Raw genomic sequence first — 10,817 nt, 5'->3', positions numbered from 1 at the left:
ACAGACATGTGATGTATCTAATTTTTCTGAATTGAAACATTCTGTTCTATAGGGAATGAGAAGTAAACTGGTAGAATTCACAAAGCTGAGGAAGATCAGAAAGTTACAAGATTGACAAAGAGCCTCCCCAAGGATACAAAGGCAACAGGAGACATCTGCTGGAGAAGAGGACTTATCAGCTACAGTGCTTTCACGCTGGGCAAGGAAGGAGCATGGGGCCACAGCTTCTTTGAATCGTCTCCCTAGCTGATGTGGGCTCTTGTGATACAGTTGTCAGAGAATCAGCCATGATCCTGTAAGGAACCTCATAGAACTCACTGGCTCACTAAGGTAGTCTTCAGAAGTCTTGCTTCTTTGTTCTTTTATCAGTTCCCTATCTAGGAGGAATTGATATGTGCTCCTGTCAATAAAAAGCATTCAACATACAATTTATTAATATTCTTGTATGTCATAAACTATCACGGATATTATATTTTTGAACTACTTTTGGCAGTGCTGGAGACTGAGCTAGTGCCCCACATATGTCAGGCACACATGAGACCAACAAGTTACCTTTCCATCCTGAGTTTATATTTTTGAAAACCAAATATAAAATCTTAACACAGTTCCTCCTATGTTTTGCCTACTGCCTTTATTGTCATTATAACAAATGGGCATGCTGTGCTGGGATGCTCATTTGAGGACACAAATTCCTTGGAACATCTGCTTCCAGTTGAGATGGAGAATGTTCCCCTGAGACTGAGGCTGTCATCTTAACAGCAAAAATAAATAGCATATCTACAAAACTAATGTTTTTAATCCACCAGAGAGGTCTTAGGGACTCAAAGAAACCTAGATGAATCAAACTCCAAGGCAGACAGTGGGGAATGCCCCATGTGTCCCTTCTCTCCTAGCGGAGAAGCAAATCTGACACTGATTGAGGCAAGCCAGACAAAAATTCCATTACAGAGCATGGGCTAAAAGCAGAATGAGTTCTCAGCAGCTTATAGTTAGAGGCTGGACCAGGGAACACTGAGGATCAGCGCCTCCCATGTTCTCACAGCCCAAGACTGGGCGAAGGGAGTGAGGGTCTCTAGCCCTAGTCTGATTAGATGAACACAATGCTACACGAGAAGGAGACTCAACAGAGTTTACTGTGAACCAGTGCTATACATTGCCAGAAATGATGATGAAGAGGGAAGTCTGCTATGGTGGCCATGGTTTATATAGGACTTTTAGTCTCTATTATGTTTTACCTAAGTAATAATTACATAATAAGTAGTAATAAAAATAAGAACTATAAAGAAATAATATAATCTTACTTGACAGTAATTAAGTCCGTGGATACTTCCAGGTTGTATGGTAAAATGAGGAAACATAAATCAGGACCATAAGAAAAAGGAACAGATGCAGATCAGCCCACAGCTTGGATGTTATAATTCTCTAAGCCAACAGATACATTGAAGGATGTTAACACCACAACATGGTGGAACCATACCAAGCGATCAATGGCAAACATGGACAAAACACATGAATTAGTGGAGTGAGCTACCAGAGAAAGGAAACCACTAAACAAACAAACAAACAAACAAAACAAACAAACAAACTGAGCTGGTGGCTCAGCTGTTAAAAAGCATTTGGGGCTCTTCAAAGAGAAGGAGGTTTGGTTCCCAGCACCCATATCAGACAGCTGACAACTGCAGCTCCAGTGGATTGGATACAATCTTCAGGCTTCTGCAGGTACCAGTACATACACACACACACACACACACACACACACTCTCTCTCTCTCTCTCTCTCTCTGAGTTAAAAAAAAAATCTTAAAACAACTTTTAAAAGTCTTTGTCCAATAGTTTTATCACATTTTTTGAATCGTTTGATTGTAAACTCCTTCCTTGATTTAACTGATGGTATTCCTCTTCCTTGTGTCCAGAATAATATTAAAAATTTTGGCACACTTATGGTATTATGTGCTTATGTTCATAAGTAGGAGTGGGGGCCTGAATGTGCCATTGCATGTGTATGGAGTGTAGAGGATAATCTTACATGTAGGTCCACACCTTTGAGATAAGGGTCTCTGAAGATTTCTTTGATGTTTACCAGGGTAGCTGGCCTTCAAACTTCATGTGATTCTATTGACTCCACCTTCCATCCTGCCATAGTAATGCTGAGAACAAATATGCAAGATACCATAGTGTCTGACTTTTCTGAGTTTTGGAGATTCAAACTCAGGTTCTTAGGTTTATGTGGCAAGTATTTTACACTTGAGCTAACTCCCCAGATCCCTACCTTTTGATTCAGTACCATACATTGTGGTGTTTCCATGTCTGGTACTAGATGTTAAAGCAATTTTTTAAGATTTATTTTTTTAAAATTTTATGTGTATACGTTGGTATTATTATAATAGACATTCTTATGTTTTACTTTCAATCATAATGAAGCTACCTGAAAATAATTTGGTCATCTTGGATTTGGTTTATAACCATGTGTACTGGCTAGTTTTGTGTCAATTTGACACAGCTGGAATTATTATAGAGAAAGGAGCTTCAGTTGAGGAAATGCCTCCATGAGATCCAACTGTAAGGCATTTTCTCAATTAGTGATCAAGGGGGAAAGGCCCCTTGTGGGTGGGACCATCTCTGGGCTGGTAGTCTTGGGTTCTATAAGAGAGCAGGCTGAGCAAGCCAGGGGAAGCAAGCCAGTAAGGAACATCCCTCCATGGCCTCTGCATCAGCTCCTGCTTCCTGACATGCTTGAGTTCCAGTCCTGACTTCCTTGGTGATGAACAGCAGTATGGAAGTGTAAGCCAAATAAACCCTTTCCTCCCCAATTTGCTTCTTGGTCATGATGTTTGTGCAGGAATAGAAACCCTGACTAAGACACCATGCTTTATTTGAGGAGGCCAAAGGGAACATTTCATCTAGAGTTAAGTTTACTGAGGAGAGGCACTTCTTAGTACTTTAAACTAGGGATGAGTGGGCACTGTTTTTAATTCTCAGCAGAGCCAAACTGCAAGCATTTTTAGCACAGTGGATTATGTGATCTCAGCCTTACCTCTCAGTTCTCTCATTGGGGCACAGAAGCAGCCATATAAAAATAAATGGGTAAAGCTGCATTCCACCAAACTTTCTAAAAGTTGTTGGCAGGCTCAATCTGGCTAGTTGCCATGGTCTGTGTGCCCATGCTCTGAGGTAGAAACTGTGAGCTAGCAGACGTTTCCCCTGGCTGTGGAGAACAGTCGCTATCACCGGCTCTGGGTGAGTCCTGAGAGATGCTCCTTCAAATATTTTCATTCGCTTTTTCATTTATGTACTTACTAGTACTTAACTAAAGAGTTAGGGAGGATCCTCTGGAAATCTTGAAGATACCTGTCTGTGTGTCTGTTTCTGTCTTTTTCTCTGTGCCACTCCTCTAACTCTCTGTCTCTCTATGTCTCTGTTTGGCTGCCTGTCTGTCTCTGCTTTTGTCTCTCTCTTCCTTGAACAGGAGAAACCTTAGCCTTTCTGTACTCCCACCTTGGATGGGCTACTTTTTTGTTACTGTGACAAAACGCTTGAGAATGGCTACTTAATGAGGGAAAGGTTTATTTGGCTCACGGTTTGAAGAAACTCAACCCAGAAGTTTGAGGGGCTGTTCTCACTGGATCCACAGTCAGGAATCAGACAGAAATCATCGGTGCTGGTGTGCAGCTCGATTTCTCTGTTTCTCAGCCCAGCACCCAGCCCAGGGGATGCTGCTGCCCACCTTCAGGCTGAGCCTTTCATCCCCTCAACAGCAGGCTAGAGGTGTCTCTCTTAAATGACTCCAAATTCTTCCGAGTCAATGATGATCAATCATCACAAATCCCCCCTTTCTCTGCTTACATGTCTGTCCGTGATGCTGAGTCCCTTTCTCTGTATCACAGCCCAGAATATTCTCCAGGAAATAAGTTGGGCACCCCAGGCCTCAACTCTTCTATTCCCACGTCTTAGGAATCAGTATCTTTTTCTGAGAGCTGTTTGTTCAGTTTCTTCATTGTATTAGGCAGGAAGAGTAATCCAGTCCTCATCTTCATTGGAATACATGTCACTAGTGTAAGATCTTATATCTATACATAGGTATTGGCTTGGTTTCTTTTCTTTTCTTTTCTTTTCTTTTCTTTTCTTTTTTCTGGGGGTGGGGGTGGGGGGTGGTGGTGGTTCGAGACAGGGTTTCTCTGTAGAACCCTGGCTGTCCTGGAACTCACTTTGTAGATCAGGCTGGCTTCGAACTCAGAAGTCCACCTGCCTCTGCCGCCCGAGCGCTGGGATTAAAAGTGTGCGCCACCACGCCTGGCGGTTTCTTTTCTTGTTGCTATGATAAAATACCCCAAGAAAATAACTTAAGGGGGGAGAGTTTTCTTGGCTCCCAGTTCACGGCGCCATGACACCTGAGGTAGGGCTTTGTAGCAGCTGTCTCACTACCTGCATAATTAGAAAGCAGTGAGGGATGAATGTATGCTGGTGCTCAGCTTGCTCTTCCTGTTCCATACTCTCCATGATGCTTTGAGTAAGGAGTGGTTTTTCTAACAATTAGGAGGACCCCACATCTCTAGAAGTATAAAGTATCAAGATAATCCCTAACAGGTACACTCAGAGGCCCATTTTCTTTCTTTCTTTCTTTCTTTCTTTCTTTCTTTCTTTCTTTCTTTTTTTTAATTAGGTATTTTCCTCATTTACATTTCCAATGCTATCCCAAAAGTCCCCCATACCCTCCCCCCCCCCACCCCCCTACCCACCCACTCCCACTTTTTGGCCCTGGCATTCCCCTGTACTGAGGCATATAACGTTTGCAAGTCCAATGGAGGCCCATTTTCAAGACGACATTAAATTGTGTCAAGTTGACAACAAACACTATCACAGTCCGCAGTGACTTTTCACATATGTTCTCTTAAAAAAAGACTTTCTCCACAGGCAGAATTAATTTGTATCAGTACACAGCAGGTGAACTTAAATACCTGCAAAAATAACTTGTGTTAGAGGGTTCTGGGTAAATAAAGCCTGGAGTAGAAAACTTGGGAAATACTTGGTCTGATCAAAGTTAGCATGGTGCAGTCTCAGAAAGTAGAGGTAAATTTCAAAGCTAAAACGTGGCCACCTAAGATGTATCAGGTCTGTCTGAAGCTATTCAGAAGCTCAGGCTTTCACTTCAATTTGTGTCATCTGTCTTTAGCCTTAGATTCCTGAGCTCTTGAATGCAAAAGTATTGGCCTCCCCCTCCTCCTTCTTTCAATGCAGACATCTAACACAAAGCATGGGGCTGATTTGAAAGCTCCCAAATAATAATCTAATATATGTGCAAGTGATTCTGTATTCATATGCTGACTGTAAAAATTGAGGTAACATCTTATACCAGAGACACTCCAGCTCAGAACTCTTCCTTCAAAAATTACTTGCAGATTGGCTTTCTATGACTCCAACACCAAAATGTTCCATAAGTGTACAGAATACATATAATATATAGCCATAGTAAAAAAGCTCACTCTCTAGTTGGCGAAACAAATGTGCATAAAATAATTAAGAAGAAACTCACGTTACATATAATTAATACCATACTAATTATATGTGAGATTAAAAACCGTAAGCAAAAAATTAGTTTAGGCTTGAGCAGTCAAGGCAAGTTTTCTCTGAAGAACTGTTTATCTTTGGTCAAATAAAATATTTCAGATGTAAGAAAAGTCTTGTTAGCTAGGTTCAGGTCCCCTCCTACCCATTATTTTAAAATGAATCACTGGCAAGCATGAGCACCTGTTTTTTTTTTTTTTTTTTTTTTTTTTTTAACAGGCCCCTAAAAGTGTTTCTTTTAAAGAGTCATTTTATTTTTTGACTTACATGAATGTGCTCGTCTGTGTGTGGATATAGGCGTGTGAGTGCAGTCATGGGAAGACGTCAGAATCCCTCATCTGGTTCCCTAGAGCTGATTGACTTGTATGCTTGTGAGTTTCCCAAGATATGTGCTTGGAGCTGAGCTGCAGACATATTTTCCTGCCTTTTCAGTGTTTGAATTCTCTTGCCAAAAGAGTTTCTTTGTCTCGAAGAGAACATCTGATACTTGTATTACTATAACCATTATATTTTACTAGAGCAAAACAAGCAAGAGGGTTTCATGTTAAACTAATTTTTTTGAGTTTTTAGGTTCTTTGAAGTTAAAGAGAGGTTGCCATGAACAAGTTTTTCTTTTTTTTTTTTTTTTTGTTTTCAACATGGGTGTTCACTAAGGAAAAATACTTAGCTGTATGCTCATGATCCTTTTACACTAGAGAAGGCCTTCTTAAACCTTTCCCACTTGAAATAATTTGCAAAAACCTTAAATTTTTCTCAAGTCTGTGTTTATAAACACATAAAACTGGTATAGATTAAACATTTCCTGGTAAAAGATTATGACAGGTTTATTTTAAAACAGCTCTTTTGTATGCCTATAGTTTTTCCACTTTTAAGGGAATGAAGTAAATTTACATACCAGTGGGAGATATATGTTTACTTTTACATAAAGAATGAAATCTTGATTGAATTTTTGACACTGCAGGACAAGAGTATTTTCAGTTTTTCATTGTTGGTGCATCTTTTGATTTTACAGTCAAAATGTTACATGTTTTAAGGGTGTTTTAGGCATTGCTGGGAATCAAACCAAAATTTATAGGAAAACCTTTCTCTGTTTCATTTGTTTGTTTGTTTTTCTTTTTGTGAAACTCTTGTCAGCAACTCAAACAGCAGTTTTTAAAGCCAAACAATCTAATACAGTTCAATATAGTGATATGTTTATTTGAAAGCCAACAGTGAGAAAATATTAATGGTCTTGTTTTCTGGAATGGCAGATACAATTGGCTTCAAGTGAACAGTACACAACAGCGGCTAGTCTGAACCATGGGATTTGGGCAACTTTCACTGTTGTTGTGTGTTGTGTTGGGCATCCTGTGAGGTGAGCACCTTGTGTGCCCAGAACCAAGGCTTAAGTGAAGTCACAGGACATTGCATGGGTGACACTGGCAGACACACCTGGAAGTTTGAACACAGTTGATTTTGAACTAACTTCTGGTAGTGTGATTACAGATCCTTCACATATCTCAAATTCTTTGTGATCCCTCTGCATTGAATTACATGGCTCTACATGGGGTTGTGACTCACAGTTTAAGAAACTAGATCTACTTTGGGCCTGATGGTGCATATCTTTCATCTTAGCACTTGGGAGACAGAGGTAGGCAAATCTCTGAGTTTGAAATCAGCCTGGTCTACACAGTGAGTTCCAGGAAAACTAGAGCTACACAGTGAGACCCTGTCTCAAAAAAAAAAAAACCAAAAACTATGACAAAAAAAGAAACTAGGCCCTAGCAAACAGCTTAAAATTAGAGCAAGATGTGAAAGTAAATTGATAAAGAGAGCCGTGTCTTACCATGGAGGAGTAAGCCTTTCTTACTTGGACTCTGGCATGTACTGTAAGCCAACCCTTGAGGAGCCCATCTCCTCTTCTGTTGCTGAGTTTCTGGGAATGATATTCAGGGCCTTCTCCCTTTTCACCTCTACATCCCTCAGCTTCCAACTTATAAAACTTGTGGGTGAAGCTGGGGGAAGTCTGCCCTACAAATCCTTCTGAGATCTGTGGAGAACAAACAACTCCTAGCACAGAAAAGAATCCTCTTGGAGAATCTTGCATCTCATGAACCCTCAATGCCTCTGGTGCTTGCAGCCTCCACCCTGTCTTTTATGTAACTGGCTCTCCTCTAGCTTGTTTCAGTAGAGACAGCAGGTGGTAGGACCTCCTGGGGGTCAGAGATAACAAGTCCTAAAAAAACTCCATAAAAACCTCCTTTGGAGGACACTTGTAACTTTTTAGTGGCTTTAAGGACTATGTATTTGTTTCACCATTTATTGTTTTACTTGATAAGAGGCGTTTCAGACTAAATTAGCCTCCAGATCTGAAATGTGGATGAAGTCCTCTTCATTCTCCAATTTCTGCTTCCTTCACTGAAGGAAGCTTTGGATTTGTTTTAACTCTATAGCTCAGGTTGGCCTGAAACTTACTATGTAGCCCAGGTTGCCCTTGAACTCCCTAAGAAGCTGGCCTTAAGTTCAAGGTGGTCTTAAGTCCTTCAGCCCCTCAAATGTTGCCATTACACACATGAGCCACGGCCCAGCTCCTCATTACCCTAGATAAGTCCTGCATTGTTCCATGATCCCAGCCTTCTCTCACCGCAGACTGGGAAGCCCTGTGAAAATAGAAATACTGTTGAAGGATGCCATCCTTGTCCAAAGAAAAACAGTGCCTGAACTTAGTGCTATTTATTTCAAAAAATTGTTTGGGACAATTGTCCCTGAGTTGCCTTAGAATAGACACAAACAAGCACAGACTCAAGACATGTTTTCAGCCGACCTCTGAGCCTATCTATTTTAAACAGGTTGAAATTTTGCAAAAGCCATGTTCTTGTTCCAAGAACTCAGTTAGTGCTGAATGGTCTCCAGTTGGCTGGGTGGCCCACTCTTTTAATGGTGTTGAAGATACCAATAATAGATGTTCCTCTTCATGCAAACTGACTCATTTTGTCAGGTGCCAGACTGAAGTTTCACTTCCAGAAGAGCCAGCAAATGAGTCTGGCTATCTGGCAGCTGAGCTTGGTGGCAACTTCTGTCCTCTCTTTCAGACACTGGCCTGAAAAGTGGAGCACTGTGGAACATCCTTACAGTCTTCTGCGTTTTCACTTTATTTGTCCTCATAGCTATAGACATGGACCATGAGTGTGGTTTTTAACAGTGGTCTTTTCTGTCCTTACAAATATCAGAAGAGATGTGTGTTAGATTCCTTCTACAGATGACGGATCTGCAGTTCCAAGAACTCCAACTGGAAAAATGAAGATTTCAGAAATTATCTTCATTTCATTGTATTGTACAAGACATACATAATCAGAGCCCTACTGGAAACATTACCCTGAGTGTTCCTAAAATATAGCAATCCTGCCTCCCATCCATTTACCCCTGGCATGGCTTTAGTCTCAAGGGTGTGACAAATCATACTCTTCTCTGAAGGGCCTTGTTCAGCACTCATTGTCTAACTCACCCTCTATTCTTTTCCTTTTCACCTGAAGTGATAGACTGTACCACTGAGAGATGAGTGGACAAGACACAACTAACATCTGTCCTTAAGCCCCAGTAATTCCCAATCTACAAACTCTGGTAGATGAAGTCACGTGGTACTTGCCCAATGAGGTACATGGGATAAAGTCCGAATGTAAACATTTTTATTTTCAATGTTCAGCTACCTTTAATGACCCCCATCCCCCTTGAAGGGTAGGTGCAGGCAGCTAGGCATGTGTTGCCGCAGTAAGCCTCCAGGGGGTAAACCTTCCCTTTAAGCAGAACTTTCAGGAATTGGAGGAACTGCCGAAGGAAGGGAGAAATAGTGGAAGACCTAGATTCTAATTAACTTCTCATCTAATTAACTGTGCCACCGTTCCTCTGTGGATACGATGGAGACTCAAAGATAAAAGGGCTGAGCTGAGGATGGCAGTGGATCAGCAAGTTCACAGGATCACCTTCATTCCTGAGAGTTTTAAAGAGAAAAATAGTTATCACAGGAACATGATTTAGTATTTGTGAAAGGAAACTGTGGCCTTTGTTCAGGTCAGTTGGGTGTATTTGCTCTCCACAACAACAAAGAGTGTTCTCATAGATCTGTCCACCCTTTCTCATTATCAGCAAGACCCTGTTCTGAGGTGCTTGGTGCCTCACCACTGGGTGGGCAAAGAGGATCCAGGATCATCAGTACAGTGAGTGGTTTTCTTGGTTGTTTTCTATCATCACTAATGGCTGTTCCTTGCCCAAAACAGGGCTTCAGCCTGACTTTCGTTTCTTCCAGGTCTTTCAGTTTATGGATTCTGCAGCTGAGTGATTAGCTTATCCTTTTTCCCAATGTTTTCTTCCACCATAGTGAAATTCTGCTCCAGAGAGTCTACATTTTGAGATAGTGATACATTCTCTTGAAGTTCTCATTCTGGTGTATTTTCTTACTCTCCTCTTAACCTACACCCCCATGTTTTAAATTCTAGGACACAGAGCTGGTTCAGCCTGCAGTTCATTCTTTCACTTATGTCTCCTCCCATTCCTTCTCCTGGTATAGTTTTACATCCCACAAAATACCATTACCCAGACAAGCTATAGAGGAAAGAGTTTATTTTGATTTCTGATTCCTGAAAGATAAAAGCCCATCAGGGACTGTGTCTCTGGAGAGGCATAGCTGCAAGTGGTAGGCATAGTGATAGGAGGGGGAAGCTGAGAACTCACATTCTCAATTGCAAGTGCAAAGCAGAGGGCAAACTGGAAGTAGCGTGGGACTTGTATTCTCAAAGGCCATTTTTCCTGCGCCATCTCCTTGAAGTAAGGTACCTCAGAACTCCCAAAGCTGTGTCACAAATGGGGAACACGTGTTCGAATACTGGAGCCTCTGGAAGACATTTCTTGTTCAACTGACCATAGTGTATATTTATCAATATGTATGTATATATGTATGTATGTTTACAACTGTCTGAATGTATGTTTATATATATGTGCATATATATATATATGTGTACATATGTGTTTATGTATTGTGTATATCCACAAGTATTCGTATGTATATATGCATTTGTGTATACATATTTTTGTATATCTATGTGCTTGTTTATAGGTGTGTATATATGCATATAGGTATATGTATATTTGCATCTGTGTGTGTTTGGTGCAAAATGGGGACAACCAGGATGCTTTGCTGAGGCTTATGCAATGAGTTAAAAGTAGACAGAGACATGACAAGGATAGTATACATTTGAAGGAAGAGTGAGGTTCAATATGGTC

General features: G+C 40.9%; 1 long non-coding RNA gene across 2 annotated transcripts in view; it reads left to right on the top strand.

The window, feature by feature from the left end:
• Positions 1–3,109: 3,109 nt before the first annotated feature.
• Positions 3,110–10,817, top strand: part of Gm31610 — a 67,873-nt gene continuing 60,165 nt past the window's right edge. For both annotated transcript variants that reach the window (XR_389615.4, XR_880697.3), the window contains exon 1: positions 3,110–3,236. This is a non-coding gene — a long non-coding RNA (predicted gene, 31610). The remainder of the gene's footprint in view (positions 3,237–10,817) is intronic.

This window comes from Mus musculus, chromosome 3, assembly GCF_000001635.26.
Source record: "Mus musculus strain C57BL/6J chromosome 3, GRCm38.p6 C57BL/6J".
In the NCBI taxonomy this organism is placed as follows: Eukaryota; Metazoa; Chordata; class Mammalia; order Rodentia; family Muridae; genus Mus; species Mus musculus.
Note: the sequence above shows the minus strand (reverse complement) of the source record. Positions and strands in the feature narration are given on the sequence as shown.